The 16981-nt window shown below is 40.1% G+C and overlaps 1 protein-coding gene across 1 annotated transcript in view; it reads left to right on the top strand.

The window, feature by feature from the left end:
- The window catches only part of LOC144340135 (uncharacterized), a 229611-nt gene extending 215214 nt beyond the window's left edge, over positions 1-14397 (top strand). Inside the window, exons 4-5 of the mRNA XM_077997931.1 lie at positions 3672-3775; positions 13456-14397. The gene's annotated coding sequence lies outside the window, so the exon portion shown is untranslated. The remainder of the gene's footprint in view (positions 1-3671; positions 3776-13455) is intronic.
- Positions 14398-16981: the final 2584 nt, after the last annotated feature.

Genomic DNA, 16981 nt, shown 5'->3' with positions numbered 1-16981 from the left:
AACAGACACTATGGACTACTACACAGAAAGGAGATGATATAGTTTGGATATTTGTCCCTGCCCAAATCTCATGTTGAATTGTAATTCCCAGTGCTGGAAGTGGAGCCTGGTAGAGGGATTTGGGCATCCCGGTGGATCCCTCATGGCTTGGTGCTGTCCTTGCCATAGCGAGTAAGCTCTCACAAGATCTGGCATTTTGAAGCATGTGATACCTTCACCTGTACTCTGTCTTGTTCCTGCTCTTGCCATATGACGTGCTTACTCCTGCTTCGTCTTCCGCCATGAATAAAAACTTCCTGAGGTCTCTTCAGAAGGCAAACAAAGGCTAATTTCATGCCTGCTGTGCATCCTATAGAACTATGTGCCAATTACCACTTTTCTTTATAAATTACCAAGTCTGCGGTATTTCTTTATAGCAGTGCAAAAATGGCCTAATACAGAAAATTGGTACAAAGAGTGGGATGTTGCTGTAAAGATACCTGAAAATATAGAAACAACTTTGGAATGGGTAATAGGCAGATGCTGGAAGAGTTCAGAAGGCTTAGAAGACAGGAATATGAGGAGAAGTGTAAAACTTCTTAGAGACTGGTTAAATGGTTGTATACAAAATGCTGATAGTGACATGGACAATGAAGTCCAGTCTGATGAGATCTCAGATGGTGATATGGTTTGGCTCTGTGTCCCCACCCAAATCTCCCATTGAATTTTGATCTGTAGTGTTGGAGGAGGGGTCTGATGGGAGGGGATTGGATCATAGGGGTGGATTTCCCCCTTGCTGTTCTCATGATAGTGAGTGAGTTCTCACGAGGTCTGGTTGTTTAAAAGTGTGTAACACTTCCCCCTTTGCCTTCTCTCTCTCCTGTCACTGTGTGAAGATGTGCTTGCTTCCTCTTTGCCTTCCACCATGATCATAGGTCTTCTGAGGCCTCCCCAGCCATGCTTCCTGTATAGTTTGTGGGACTGTAAGTCAATTAGACCTCTTTTCTTCATAAATTAGCCAGTCTCAGATAGTTCTTTATAGAAGTGCAAGAATGGACTAATACCAAGAAATGGTACCGGAGGAGTGAGGCATTGCTATAAAGATACCTGAAAATGGGGAAGTGACCTTGAAATGGGCAGAGGGTGGAACAACTTAAGGGCTCAGAAGAAGACAGGAAGATGAGGGAAAGTTTGGAACTTGCTAGAGACTTGTTGAATGGTTGTGACCAAAATGAAGATAGTGATATGGACAGTGAAGTTCCAGCTGAAAAGGACTCAGATGGAGATAAGGAAGTTATTGGAAACTGGAGCAAAGGTCACTGTTGCTATGTTTTAGCAAGGAGATTGGTGGCATTGTGCCCCTGGTCTAAGTATCTGTGGAGCTTTGAACTTGAGAGAGATGATTTAGGGTATCTTGTGGAAGAAATTTCTAAGCAGCAAAGCATTCATGATGTGGCCCAGCTGCTTCTAAAAGCATATGCTCGTTTGCATAAACAAAGAAATGACCTGAAACTAGAACTTGTATTTAAAAGGGAAGCAGAGCGTAAAAGTTTGGAAAATTTGCAGCCTAACTAGGTTGGAAAGAAAAACCCATTTTTCTGGGGAGGAATCAAGGCTGCAGAAATTTGCCTAAGTAAAGAAGAGCCTATTATTATTGGCCAAGACAATGGGGAAAATGCCTCCAGGGCATGTAAGAGACGTTCCTGACAGCCCATCCCGTAACAGGCCCCCTGGGGGCCTAGGAAGGGAAAAATAGTTTTGTGAGCCAGATCCAGGGCCTTGCTGCTCTGTGCAGCCCTGGGACATGGCACCCTGCATCCTAGCTGCTTCAGCTGTAGCCATGGCTAAAAGGGGCCAAGGTAAAGCTCAGACTATTGCTTTAGAGGATGCAAGCCCCAAGCCTTGGTGGCTTCCATGTGGTATTGGTCCTGTGGTTGCAAAGAAGGCAAGAGTTGAAGTTTGGAAGCCTCTGCCTAGATTTCAGAGGATGTATGAAAATGCCTTGATGTTCAGGCAGAAGAAAAAAAAATGGTTTCATGGGCCAGAATCAGGCCCAAGCCCAGGCCCATGACCTTGCTACCCTACAAAGCCTCAGGACACTGCTACCTGCAGGGGTAGAGCCCTCATGGAGGTCCTGTACTAGGGCAAATGCAGAGGGGAAATGTGAGGTTGTAGTCCCCACATAGAGTTTTCACTGGGACACTGTCTAGTGGAGCTATGAAAAGAGGGACACCATCTTTCAGACCCCAGAATGGTAGATCCACTGACAGCTTGTACTGTGCACTTCAAAAAGCTGCAGGTACTCTACGCCAGCCCATGAAAGCAGCCAAGGGATCTGTACCCTACAGAGCCACAGAGGCAGAGCTGCCCAAGTCCTGGGAAACTCACCACTTGCATCATGTGGCTTGGATGTGAGTCATGGAGGTCAAAGGGGATTATTTTGGAGCTTTAAGATTTAATGAATGCCCTGGCAGGTTTTGGACTTGCATGGGGCCTGTGGCCCCATTGTTTTGGCCATTTTATCCCATTTGGAACAGGAGCATTTCTTAATGTCTGTATCCCCATTGTATCTTGGAAGTAACTAACTTACTTTTGATTTTACAGGCTCATAGTTGGAAGGGACTTGCCTTGTCTCAGATGAGACTTTGCAATCGGACTTTTGAGTTAATGCTGAAATGAGTTAAGACTTTGGGGGATTGTTGGAAAGGCATGATGTGTTTTAAAATGTGAGAAGGCCATGGGATTTGGAAGGGGGTAGGGGTGGAGTGATATGGTTTGGCTCTGTGTCCCTACTCAAATCTCATGTTGAATTATGATCTTCTGTGTTGGAGGTGGGGCCTGGTGGGAGGTGACTGGATCATGGGGGTGGATTCCCTCCTTGCTGTTCTTGTGATAGTGAGGGAGTTTTCACGAGATCTGTTTTTTTAAAAGTGCATAGTACTTCCTCCTTTGCTCTTCTTTCGCCATGCGAAGATGTGCTTGCTTCCCCTTTGCCTTCCAGCCACTCTGGCTTCAGCCTTGGCTCAGAGAACCCCAGAGACGTCTCAGGCTGCTGCTTCAGAGGGCACAAGCCGTAAGCCTTGGTGGCTTCCATATGGTGTTAAGCCTGTAAGCATGCAGACTGCAAGAGTGAGTGAGGCTTGGCAGTCTCCTCATAGATTTTAGAGGACGTATGAAAAGCCTAGGTTTTCAGGCAGAAGCTTGTTGCAGAGGCAGAGCCCTCACAGCGAATCTTTACTAGGACAATGTAAAGGGGAAATGTGGGGTTGGAGGCACCACACAGTGTCCCCACTGGGCCACTCCTAGTAGAGCTGTGGGAAGGGGGCTGCCAGCTTCCAGACCCCAGAATGATAGATCTACTCACAGCTTGCACCCTGCACCTAGAAAATTCACAGGCACTCATCAGTCTGTGAGAGAAGCCGTGGAGCCTGAACACTGCAAAGCCAGAGGGATATTGCTGCTTGAGGCCTTGGGAGCTTCCCCCTTGCACCACTGTGCCCCGGATGTGGGACATGGAGTCCAGGGAGATTACTTTGGAGCTTTGTGATTTAATAGCTGCCCTGCTGGGTTTCAAACTTGTGTACAGGCCCCTTTCTTTTGGCTGATTTCTCCCTTTTGGAACCTCAATGTTTATACAATGCCTGTACCCTCATTGTATCTTGGAAGTAACTAACTTGTTTTTTATTTTACAGGCTTACAGGTAGAAAGGACTTACCTTGTCTCAGATGAGACTTTCGACTTTGAACTTTCGGGTTAATACTTGAACAAGTTAAGACTTTGGAGGACTGTTGTGAAGGTATGATTATGTTTTGCAGTATGAGAAGGATATGATATTTGGAAGAAGTCAAGGGTGGAATTATATAGTAGGGATATTTGTCTCTGCTCAGTTCTCATGTTGAATTTTAATCCCCAATGCTGAAGGTGGGGCCTAATGGGAGGTGTTTGGGTCACGGGGTGAATCCTTCATGGCTTGGTGCTGTCTTTGCAATAGTGAGGGAGTTCTCACAAAATCTGGTCATTTAGAAGTGTGGCACCTTCACCCCCACTCTCTCTTGCTCCTGCTTTTGCCATGTGACATGCTTACTCCTGCTTCATCTTCTGCCATGAGTAAAAGCTTCCTGAGGTCTCCCCATAAGCTGAGGAAATGCTGGCACTAAGTTTCCTGCACAGCCTGCAGAACTGTGAGCCAACTAAACCTATTTTCTTTATAAATTACCCAGTTTCAGGTGTTTCTTTATAGCAACAGGAGACTGGCCTAATACAGGAGGGTGGGGGAAGTGTGGATTGAAAACTGCCATTAAAAGTAATGGCAAAAACCCCAAATATTTTTGCACCAGCCTACAGTCCTACACATGTGCTCCTTGTATCTAAAATAAAAACTGAAATTTATAAAGTGGGGAATCGCAGTTATGCCAAATACTCTCAGATTTCCTGGAAGAGTCAATGAATAGGTCACACACCTTGCTTGGTTGATCTATTGCAGCCTTCTAATACCCTCCATGAGTTGGTTATTATCTGCCTGTCCAATTCTAATTACACCACTTGCTAAGTACGTGACTTAGAAAAAGCTACTGAGCTATTTCATACGTTAGTACTCTTAAGTAAACAATAAAGATACAAAGGATTCTTTGTAGAGTTGTTAGAAATGATATAATGAAATAAATGTTCAAGTTCTTAACCATGCTTGCTACATAGTAAGATATCAAAAATGCTAGTTATTATCACTATTATTTTAAGCCATTTCTTTCTAGCTAATGCTCAAAAAAAGGATAAATGCAGATATTCTTGGATGTTACTTGAAATTGGTATCGTGTGCTATGGAAAGACCTATGTAGAGAATGCAAAGTTAATATTACAAAAAGTTTAAATCTCTCTTTTAAGGATAGTGGGGAGGAAGTGAGGATGGTTAATGGGTTTGAAAACATAGATAGAATGAATAAGATCTAATATTTGATAGCACAATAGGGAGACTATATTAAAAATAATTTATTTGTACATTTTAAAATAATTAAAAGTATAACTGGATTGTTTGTAATGCAAACAAAGGATAAATGCTTAAGGTGATGAGTACCTCCGTTTAACCTGATGTGATTATTACACATTGTATGCCTGTATCAAAATATCTCATGTACCACATAATTATATATAACTACTATACACCCACAAAATTTAAAAAAACTTTTAAAATTTCCTTTTACATCTTTTAAATATCTTTGTTTTTTAAAAAAATAATTTTAGTGATGTATTAATTAATTTTTCTATAGTAACGAACAATCTCTGACTTACAAACAAGAGTTCATCTTGTTATGCACATTACATGTATGCGGTAGCTGTGGCCTGTCCTCCATGTGTCTCCTGCCATATCACACTGAGGAATCAGCCCCTATGGGGACCTGCCCATTCTTGGTCAGAGGAAAAGCAACAGAGCAGGGAGAAGCTCATAACACCCTAAAAGCTTCTGCTTGGATATGGTGTATGTCACATTTACCCACATTCTATTGACCAAAACATGTCACAAGGCTGAGCCCCAACTGCATGAGGCCAGGGACTCTTCTCTCTCTCTACTGGAAGGACTGGCAGGTCATGTGGAAATAGATGGCATTGAATGATCCTTTTTCAAGGAAGGATGATAGTGAATAATTATAAACAATTACATGATATGAAGCAAATGGACTTCAAAGGTACTTTTTGGTTTTGCCCAAATTTTCTGTTTTCCCTGAAGAACCAGTTTTGAAATTGTTTAGTTGGCTCAGACAATTACTCATTTGAAATTTCATGGAGAATTTAAGAGAAAACTGGGGGTTGCTGGTCATCTAGGGCATCAATCTGCATCAGTTTAATTAAATTAATATGAAAAATTATAGCCTAAGTCAAGGAAAGTAAGGAGGTAAAAAGACACCTATAAAGTGACTGAAAGCTGCCAGCACATGTCAAATTATTTGTTTTGAAGTCATTTCAAATTGCAGTGTTACCTTCATATATTAAGCATAGTCTATTTGAACCACTATATTTAATTACTATTCATCATTTACACCAAGTAATATGTGGTAAAGCTGAATTCCTCCTTTTTCTTTTGGCCTTTTGAATTTTGAGAGATGAAAATAATTTAATCTCTCAAAATAAATTTACACCTTTTATTCTTTAAACCCTTCAGTTCTTCTTAGCATAGAAAACACTGGTTTCCTCTTCAGTTTCAGTTGCCTCATTTCACTGCATTTGTTATAGGCTGAATGTTTGGGTCCCTACAAAATATATATGTTGAGGTCCTAACCTTTAACTATATTTGGAGATGGGGCCTCTAAGGAAATAATTAATGTTAAATAAGGTCATAGGAGTAAGGCCCTGATCTGATAGGAATCATGTCTTTATAAGATAAGATGGCTGGGCGTGGTGGCTCATACCTGTAATCCCAGCATTTTGGGAGGCTGAGGCGGGAGGATCTCTTGAGCCCAAGAGTTCAAGACCAGCCTGGGCAAGATAGCGAGACCCCCTTCTCTCTATATACATATGACGAGACACCAGAGAGCTTGCTTTCTCTTTCTCTTTGCGTTAGGATGAAGAATTATAGAGAGCTGTTTGGATCTGTCCATTTTGAAATACAGACATCTCCACTATAGACCCCTAGTTGAATATTAAGTGATTGACTAGAGATATATATTTGGAAGTTGTCAGCATAAAAGAGATTGTTCATACCATGGCCTTGGATGACATTGGTTAGGTCTGACTACTTAGGGAAGAATTCTGAACCCAGAGATACTCTGAAATGTAGAAGTCAGCCACAGGAAGAAGTTTCGTAAATGAGACCAAGAAGCAGCAGCCAGGGTAGTAAAGGGAAAATAAGAGTGTGTAATTCTTGATGCTAAGTGACAATCAAGAGAGCTCTCATCCTGGTTTCAGTACCCCAGACATATGCATCGTAATTTGAGCTTTACTGCCCTCATACTCCTGATTATGTATTTTCTGATTCCAACTCTAGTCTACCTTGTCCAGCAAACAGTTTCCTTCCAGACTGAGAAAAGGTAACATGGGACTTGTTCTTCTTTCCCCACTGGAGTGAAGTAGACCAGTTCACCTTAGCTCAAAGGACTTCAGATTCTGGATTGTATGTTCACAAATCATCTATACATTTCTTCACTTTGATCCTCAGTGATATCAACTAAAAGTTTCTTAATATATATTTTATATAGCTTAGTTGAGTGAGGAAATATGTAGATTTCAGAGTGGCAGTGTTAATAACCACAGTGATAATTAGAAATGTTTAGAAGTTGTATGATCAGTCTGTGTTTTTCCTACCACGTCATAGTGGAGAATATAAAAACATCCCTTCATGAGTGGAAAAGGGTAGGAGAATGTATGATACTGGAGGAAAGAGAACCAAGTCATTCCCCCCAAAGGAATCTGTGCTCCTAAAACATCACTGCCAGTGTTATCATCTGAATATTTGTGTCCTCTCCACCCTAAATTCGTATGTTGAAAGGGTAACTCCTAACATGATGTTACTTAGAGGTAAGGCCTTTGGGAGTCAATTAGGTTTAGGTGAGGTCATGAGGGTGAAGCCCCCAACCAACACCCCATGAAATTAGTGCTATTATAAGAAGCGATATCAGATCACTTGCTTCTGTCAAGATCACTGTATTATTTTCCTGGGACTGCTGTAACAAACTGTCACAAACTTTGTGGTGTTAAACAGCAGAAACTTATTCACTCACATTTCTGCAGGTTAGAATCTGAAATCATGGTGTTACCTGGGTCGTACTTTCTTCAAAGGTCCAGGAAAGATTTCCTCCCTTGAATCTTTCAGCTTCTGGCAGCTACAGGCTTTCCTTGGCCTATGGCTGCATCACTCCAGTATCTGCCTCCATGGCCACATTGCCTCCTCTTCTGTGTCACATTTTCTTGTCTTTCTCATATAAGAATATTTTTCTTTTGATTTAGGACACACTTGGATAATCCAGAGTGATTTCATCTTGAGATTCTTGATTTAATTACATCTGCAAATGAGACAAGTTTTCAAATAAGATAATATTCACAGGCTCCAGGCATTTGATGTGAATATCTTTGAGGGGCTATTTTTTTTGATCTGCTACATTTCCTCCTTGAGATTTGGACATCTTGAAATTAATCTATAGGAAGGTTTTAAGGAGAAAAATAGGCACTAGGGAGTCTAATTTTTCCATTCCCCCAGCCACAAGTTTCTAGTTACTTTTGAGTAGTTAGATTGGTCGACTTTTCCAAGAAATCCTCCATGCCCATTATTTCACTCTTATTCCTTTGTTCTTTTGTCATGGGAATGCTTTTCTAAACTCAGTTCAACATTTCAGTTAACTCATACAGAGAAACCAACTCCTAGATGTTGTGTATTGTTCTAAACTCCAATGAGCATTATCTTGTTTAGTCTTCACAATAAACAGAGACTCTTAGAGGTTAGTTGCTCAAGTTCCTTTGGAACCCAGTCTCTTGATTCCAACTTTAATGCTTTCTCCACTCGTCTTAAGAGATAAGCGTAAAAGGGCAAGGTCTGGGAAGGAGGAAGGCAGGCACTTGTTAAGCTGGTAACGGCTGTTGCCCAAGTGCCTAATGAAAGATTTCATAGGAATGATCTCATAGTTATATGAGAGCAAGAGTGGGTCATGGCCAGCACTGGAGTATCTAAGAGCACTTAAAGGAGAGATAACCCACTTACTTCACCAGCGTCCTTGGGTTTGGCCTATGTCAGGATACAGGTGGGTCTGATTGCTTAGCTGTAGCAACTGGCTGACACCAGCTGGGGATAAGGGGGTGGGGACTGGCTCACTACAAAGAGATTCCCCAGCTGGAGCTGCTCTCAAGGGGAGGCGGTGTGGGGGCTTAGCTGCTGTGAACAACTGGGTGGCCAGTTGGTTGTGGTATGAGCTAGATTGAGAGAGATGTTATTTACGGGAGCCAGTTCCAGCTGGTAGTCATACAGGATGAGGCCACCCTGCAGAGACGGTAGCAGGCAGGGGTGGGAAAAGCGTGGGCCAGGGACCAGTGCTGAGCTTGAGTAACAAAAAGGATGTCGCGAACCCAATCAGGAATGAAGGGCAACTAAGTGACACATGTGTGGAGTTGTTGGCTGTGCATCTGGGTCCACTCTTGTCGGTAAAGAGGAGCCTGGCTGGGGCAGGTACGGTGCCTCATACTGTTCTGAGTTTGTCCCCTGGATTATCTTTGGCAAAAATGCTTTAACTTGTTCTCTCCTCTTAACTAATTACATTGGCAGGAGAGTCATAAGCAGGTTTTATAGCAGTATTTACCCTTTACCTTGTACATGACCTTCATATTTTTGATCTACAAAATATAAATATTTTTACATTCCACCTCTCTCATCCAGAAAATGTGAGGATCAGTAAAACAGTACACACATGACTTTCCTGGAAAGAATTGCTATGGAATATAAACACGTCTTGGAAAGGAGATGAAATGGCACAGTATATCTGATTTTCAAAGCGTGCAAAACTAGTGATTAGTTACAGTAAAAGACAAGGCAAGAGACAGTCCCTCTATGAGAATAACTTTGGTTATCTTACACTGTTTTTACAATGTATTTGTTTACTATGTTGAAATTATTGGCCAGAGATTCAGACATGAGTGTTTTTTATTTCCTGCATTTCCAACTAAAACTCCTCATTTCTTTTTCTTTAAAAAAAAATTTTTTTTGCTGCAACGACAAAAAATGCTACCCATTTCTTTTTTAATTAACTTAGTTGCTAATGAGGAGATTCAAGACCTAAATGTTTAGAATATATTTTGGAAATCCTTCTAACCATGATAATAAAGACGTGGTCTCACTTGTTTGCCTACACACTCCTGGTATCCTATTCTTCCTTTGATTTTGAATGTTATATCCTGGTATAGATAGACCTGTCGGCATAACAGTGGTGGAGAAAAGGTAGGGCAAGATGCAAGTCATGAACTTTGACCTACAAGATGTAGAAATTCAGGTGAAATAAAAATTCTAAACTGGTTTATTTAGGATCATGTGCATAAGAAAACATAAAAATTGAGTATAATGAAATTTCTGCCTGATTCATGAGCGAATCCAAGGATGTTCTCAAGTGGGAGCATTTTGCTTTTTTGCTTTCCTGCCTGACTGAAAAGCAGAAGTTCTGAAGATGGGAAGTCTATGGATGGCACTTTTCTGGAACTGGCAGGGTGTGCCTGACATGGTGGGAAGGAAGGTAAAGAGTACGGCCAAATCCACTGAATCACTCCTTACCTCATTCTTTGATGATATCATGAAGCACTTTGCCAGTCTTTAGAAGTCCTGTTTGATTGAGTATTATCCTCCTAGAAAAGTCCATGCAGAACCGTAATGACATGGGAGTTTATTTGGTTAATCCGTAGAGGATGGTGGAGTTGCATTGTTTTATGAGAGATATGCCTTCTGCAGTCCCATCACTCATTGACCCAGAGAATTTCACAGTATTAAATAGAATACTTTACAAGCCAGAACTATGTGCATTTGCATTACTTAATTAATGTTGAGCAATCACAAGAGCTGTGACTATATCTTGGGACTTATACTTGCTTGACCTAGCCTGCACGCCAAAGTGATACCTTCCAGAACCAAAAGAACAAAATAATTGATGTTTCAATAGTTACAGAAAAAAATGATTCTCAGTTTTTAAGTAGCTGTGTTGTTCTCGATTCTGCTAATCAGGTTCAGAAGTACTGAGTTTTAGATTCAAAACACTTAGCAACACATTTTAAAAAACCAAAGACTTAAAAGTAGACATTTATGTTTCTTCTAAAAATTTATCGAATAAAATGCCAAAATATCAGACAGCCTGTGTCACTCCTGGTCACTTGGCTAGCTTAACCTTCTATATGAAACACATTAAACAATTTTAGTGGTATAAAGCATGTGCATACATTGTCATATTTTGCTCTGTGATTATTAAGAAAAATAGAATGATAGAGGAAAATACTTGATGTGGTAGAGTCCTTATGAAAATATTTCTTTTTCTTCGAAAGCCCCTCTGGCAGTCATCTTATTTTTATAGAAATGGCAGGTACCCATATTTTACAATAATTTTCTCAGAGACGGAAATAAATAAATGTCCCTCTACTTCCTTGTTCTGTTTCAATATATATTTTTATAGCATTCTTAATTTTCAAGATATGATATAATTTTTTTAAAAATTTTTATTTATTTTTGTTGCGTTAATTGGCATGTTGGCTAGGGCTGCCGTAACAAAATACCCCCAGCCTGGATGGCTTTAACAACAGAAATTTATTTTCTCACAGATCTGGGAGCTAGAAGGCTGCGATCAAAGTGTAGGCCGCGTTCATTTGATTCTGAGGCTTTCACTCTTTGACTTGAATGGGCTGCCTTCTCCCTTCATCTTCCACGGTCTTTCCTCACTCTCAGTGTGTGTGCGTCTGTGTCCACATTTCCTGTTCTTATAAGGACATGAGTCATATTGGACTAGGGCCTACCCTACAGACCTCATTTTAACTTAAATACCTCTTTAAATACCTTATCTCCGAATGCTATTACATTCTGACATACTGGGGATTGGGACTTCAACATGTAAATTTTGGGTGATGCGATTCAGCCCCTAACGATTGGTTTATTTCCAGCCACTGTAATATAGGTTTGGTGAGGTAAAGGATTTATGTCTGTTTTTTTTCAGTTTTATATACTAAGCATCTGTATCAGTTCCTAGAACATAATAGACATGAAATTAATATTTGCTGAATGAATAGATCAATGAATCAGTCAATGGATAAAACCAGTAAGTTGAGTGACAAATACGTAAACCTCAGAGCTCTCTACATATAAGAGATGCCACATTTGCTACTAAAGATCATTTGAACTTGAATTAGTAAGATTTGAACAGTCTTAGTTCTGCTTATTCTGGCATATGGGCATATCAGTAACATTTGTGGGTAACGTCTGTAATTAGAAATAAGTACCAAATAAAATGCATTAATAATTTCAGAATGAAGAATAAAAAGCACATCAACTGTGGAGGAGAGACAGAACAGTAGGGGTTCTTGCAAGCCAATAGAACTTTAAAGACAAAGATTTGTAATTAAAAATGAAGTGAATTTAATATTTGCTGCTAATCACTCCTGCACTGTTAGCCTGTTTTCATCAAACTAATTGATGGCATATGGAACAGATGCATGGTGAGATTACAGCTCCACTTTATGGCAGGGTTATAACAAATGTGACTTTCCCTCTATTACGTGCATTAACATTCAGAAAATGCACTCCTTTGCTTTCTTCACATGCCAACATTGGTTCTTTTGTGCAAAGCTGATTAAAAGGAATCAAAGGATGTTTAATAGAAATGGAATCCATTTGATTCTCCTAAGTTGTTTCTGGAATGCTGACTATGTGCACTGTAATGTGGAGGATGCACATTCTTAACTTCAACTCCACGTGAAAGTTTGTAGACAAAGGTTAAACACAATCTTTACTTTTTTTTTTGACATATTTCAAAATTCATTTTTGAAGTATGTGATAGTTAAAATAAAATTTTATAAAATTTGCCTCTTCTGTTTTTAGAAAGATGACTTAAGAAAGAAGCAAGTAATATCTTTAAAATTATCTGTCCAGGCTGGGCACAGTGGCTCATGTCTGTGATCCCAGTGCTTTGGGAGGCTGAGGTGGGAGGATTGCTGAAAGCCAGGAGTTTGAAACCAGCCTGGGCAACATAGTGAGACCCCCATCGCTATGCAAAAAAAAAAAAAAAAAAAAAATTAGCTGAGTGTGGTGGCACATGCCTCTCATTCTAGCTACTTGGGAGGCTGGGGTGGAAGGATCACTTGAGGCCAGGAATTTGAGGCTGCAGTGAGCCATGATGGTGCCACTGTACTCCAGCCTGTGTGGCAGAGTAAGACCCTGTCTCTAAAAAGTGATAATAACAATAAATAAAAAAATTCTGTCCAGAAATAACATGTCTTTTCATTAGTTTTTTTTAATAGCAATCATTAAACGAAATAGGCATGGATCTAAATAATTGTCTTCTCATTATAGATTTCGGAGTCATTGAAGGAAAGCAAAATACAAATTAATGATGATAATACTGCTCTATAGTTACATAGAAGAATCACATGTGAATGACTTAAACTTTGGCATGATTCATATATGTTACTTTTAACATAGATAATGAGCATTTCACCTTGAAATGAGTGCTAGGAAACAGGAACTTAGGCAAAGTGTGATGCCTTTTAATATTAACCACGTCTCTGTTCTTTTTAGCTTGCTTCTCAATTGTGTACCTTGATGTGACCCCCAAAGTGATTTCAGTTTGCTGTAGACTGAATGCTTGTAACCCTTCTCAAGTTCATATGTTGAAATTCTAACACCTAACGTGGTGGTACTAAGAGGTGGGGCTTTTGAGAGGTAATTAGATCATGAGAGTAGAGCCCTCATGAATGGGCTTAGTGCCCTTATAAGAAAATACAAGAGAGCTTGCTTCGTCTCTCTGTTCTCTACCAAAGGAGGATACAACAAGAAGGTGGCCATCTGCAGGCCAGGAGGTGTCCCCTCCCCAGAAACTGGATGAGCCAGCACGTTGATTCTGAACTTCTAGCCTCCAGAACTGTAAGAAATAAATTTCTATTGTTTAAGCCACCTGGTCATGACATACTGTTGTAGCAGCTCAAACTGACTAAGACACAGTTCCTTTAATTGGTATCAATACAAATACAACAATGAAAGAAACCTCATATTTCAGTATGAGCTTAAATGTCATCTCTTTGTTGGGAATTTTTTTGAACAAGTAAGTTAACTATCTCTCCCTATTTGTTATTCTCTATCACAGCACCTTATTATTTCCTTTAGTTCTTTCTTTCTTTCCCTCCCTCCCTCCCTCCCTCCCTCCCTCCCTCTCTCCCTCCCTCTCTCCATTCCCTCCTTCCTTCCTTCCTTCTCTCCTTCCTTCCTTCCTTCCTTCCTTCCTTCCTTCCTTCCTTCCTTCCTTCCTTCCTTCCTTCCTTCCTTCCTTCCTTCCTTCTTTCTCTTTCTTTCTCTTTCTTTCTCCCATCTGTGTAACTTATTATCTATTTTTACAAGTAAGTTTCATAAGATCAAGAACTAGGCTTGTTTTGCCAGGCACGGTGGCTCACGCCTGTAATCCCAGCATTTTGGGAGGCCAAGGTGGGTGGATCAGGAGTTTGAGACCAGCCTGATCAACATGGTGAAACCCCATCTCTACTAAAAATACAAAACATTAGGTGGGCATGATGGCAGGTGCCTGTAATCCCAGTTATTTTAGAGGCTGAGGCAGGAGAATCGCTTGAACCTGGGAGGTGGAGGTTGCAATGAACCGAGATCGCACCATTGCACTCTAGCCTGGGCAACAAGAGCAAAACTCATCTAAAAAAAATAAAATGAAAAAAAAAAAAAACAAACTAGGTTTGTTAACTACTTTATCTCCAGTGGCTGGACAGTTACTACTGCATAATATACATCCAGCAAATATTTGCTGAATATTGTTGAATAAGTGATTTCAAAGCCACTTATTTAGCCCAGCCTGGTTTATAGACAGATATATGTTTTGTCAGTTAAGGTAAATAATAACTGGCATACCTGTTTTCCATGATAAAAATGAAAGTAGATTTTATAAATTCATTGTCTCTTTTTATTCCCTGAGCGTGGTCTGGTTTAGAATTGCACACGAAAAATTGTGAAGTGAGCTTAGCATCTTATGTTATCCATTATGCTTTCTCTTTCTCACTTTCTTTAATTTCTTAGAGTTCTTATGGCCTCTTTAATTTTTTTCTAATCAAAGAAAATGAGGTGAGAAGTCACTTTCACATGGGTATGAATGAACCAATATCATCTCTCCTAAAGCAATACTATTTATAGGAATCTCAGTTTTAAATAACATGAGTGATAATAATTCATGAATCAGCCAGACTCTAGGCAATGTGTTAAACACAGATATTGAGGTGGGGGGTGTACAAATTCCTACTTTAATTTATGGCATTAGAATGACACCTTGCTTGCAGCCAGACACTTTGGCCACATGTCTGACATTGTTTGAATATATTATGAAACCAGATTAAACAATCCTGTATATATTTTAAATTGTTTAGAAACAGAAGAATGAAATGAGTTTCATTGAAGACAGAGAGATATGTTATGAAAACATAAACATTTTGAAACTTTAATCAAAATAGTAACCTTTACTTGTTTTTATGTGCAAAAAGACAACAATTTAGGAAACTTTGTATATATTTAACATGTATAAGGGATATTTTATCTATCTGTAAATTTAACTAAGTCTCTGTCTGATTGTTTATTTCTACTCATCTGGAATCTGGAACCTTCCTGTTTTGGGGGGAGCCTCAGGTAGGCTCCACTTCCCACAAAGAGACAAAGGAGGCAGATATTCCTCTCTCAATGCCCTAGCAGCTAGGGCTCAGGTAACTGAGTTAGCCTCAAGCAAATGAATGTTCAAGCCCAGGACATTGAATCTTATCATTAATTAAAAGATTTTCAAGTTAGTGGGCACTATGGAGTAAAGTCCAGGCGTGCAGCAGTGCTAGTGAGAAAAACAGGAAGTGTCCTGTGATAGCATTGCAGTCACATCATCTCTGGGACATGACCTGGCTGTGTTATTAGCTTTTAGCCTCTCTTGGATCCTGGGGCTTTGTGGGAGGCTTCTCTAGCCCCCTTGTCAATTATGTAAGGTACTGGAGATCTGTGGCAAGCAGGCTCTAACATAGCCCCTGGTGATCTCTCCCTGCTGATTCTTGTGCCCTCGAGTAATCTTCTGTCTTTGAATGTGGGCTGGACCTAATGGCTCACTTCTAACAAATAGAATATGGCAAAAGTGATGAGATGTTACTGTTGAGATTAGGCTACACAGAGACCGTGACTTCTGTCATCGGTGTACGCATTCTCTTGCCTGCCCTGAGAAAAGCCAAATGACATTTTGTAAATGACCTTACAGAGACCTGCATGGCAAGGAACTACCTGGTTGGTAGTCCATGTCTGGACAACAAGCAGCATGGACCAGAGGTGTGTTAACTCATGTGAGTAAGCTTGAAAACAGATCCTCCTTCAGGTGAGGCTGGAGGCTGGCTAGACCTGCTTGGAGTCTTGTGAGAGACCTCTAGCCAGAAACCCCCAGCTGAGCCATTACCCACAGAAACTGATGTCATTACCCACAGAAACCGTGACATATTATATCTGCTCGTTGTTTTCCATTGTTAAGCTTTGGATAATCTGTTACATAGAAACACATAACTAACTAAGTGTCCTTCCAGAAAATCCCTCTTCTGTTTAAGTAAACTGGATTAGGCTTCTGTTGGCTGCAATGAAGAATGCAGAAATTGTTACCAGGAATAGAAATGGATGTGATCTGATATAGTAGGACTGAAGACAGTGGAAATCTCTTGAGGATTCTGGAAAAAAAATCCTGAAATTTATTGTATTCAATAATAAGACACTTATTTAAAATTTTAATCTGTGGTCAATTTATAATAAAGTACCCTTTGAAGGCAAAATTTTGGTAAATCCAATGTTTGCTACCTTAGGAAAATAGTAGAGGTATGTGGGATTTAAGGTCATGTAGCGGGGTGGCTTTTTCTAATAGTACTGGGCAGATCAGAGGAGAATAACCAAGGGTAAGTTTCTAGATTTTCAGCAAGGCATAAATGTTTTATTACTTGGCCAAAGATTCAACAACTGTTTGAAGTCATAGGGCTGAGTCAGTCAAGAACCCAATGAATAGTTTGACCTAATTAGTTACTAAATTAGAATACAGTCAAAATTTTAGTTCAAATGTCTCTTATATGAAAATGGAAACTCAGAATTGGGCTGGCAATATCTAGGAGAATAAGAAGCCCCAGTGAAGCTGAAACTGCCAATACCACTGAACTTCTCATGGCAACCAATGCAGACCCACTTCCCCTATCTGGAAAAGTTGTTCTCTCTTTGCATAAAGATGCCGTAAGTCTTTAACCTGTGGGAAATTCCTTACTAAGGCAACTTACCTCGTTTTCACTCTGAAAATAC

Source organism: Macaca mulatta, chromosome 3 (genome assembly GCF_049350105.2).
Source record: "Macaca mulatta isolate MMU2019108-1 chromosome 3, T2T-MMU8v2.0, whole genome shotgun sequence".
NCBI lineage: Eukaryota > Metazoa > Chordata > Mammalia > Primates > Cercopithecidae > Macaca > Macaca mulatta.
The sequence above is the reverse complement of the archived record's forward strand: the minus strand, read 5'-3'. Positions and strand labels throughout refer to the sequence as shown.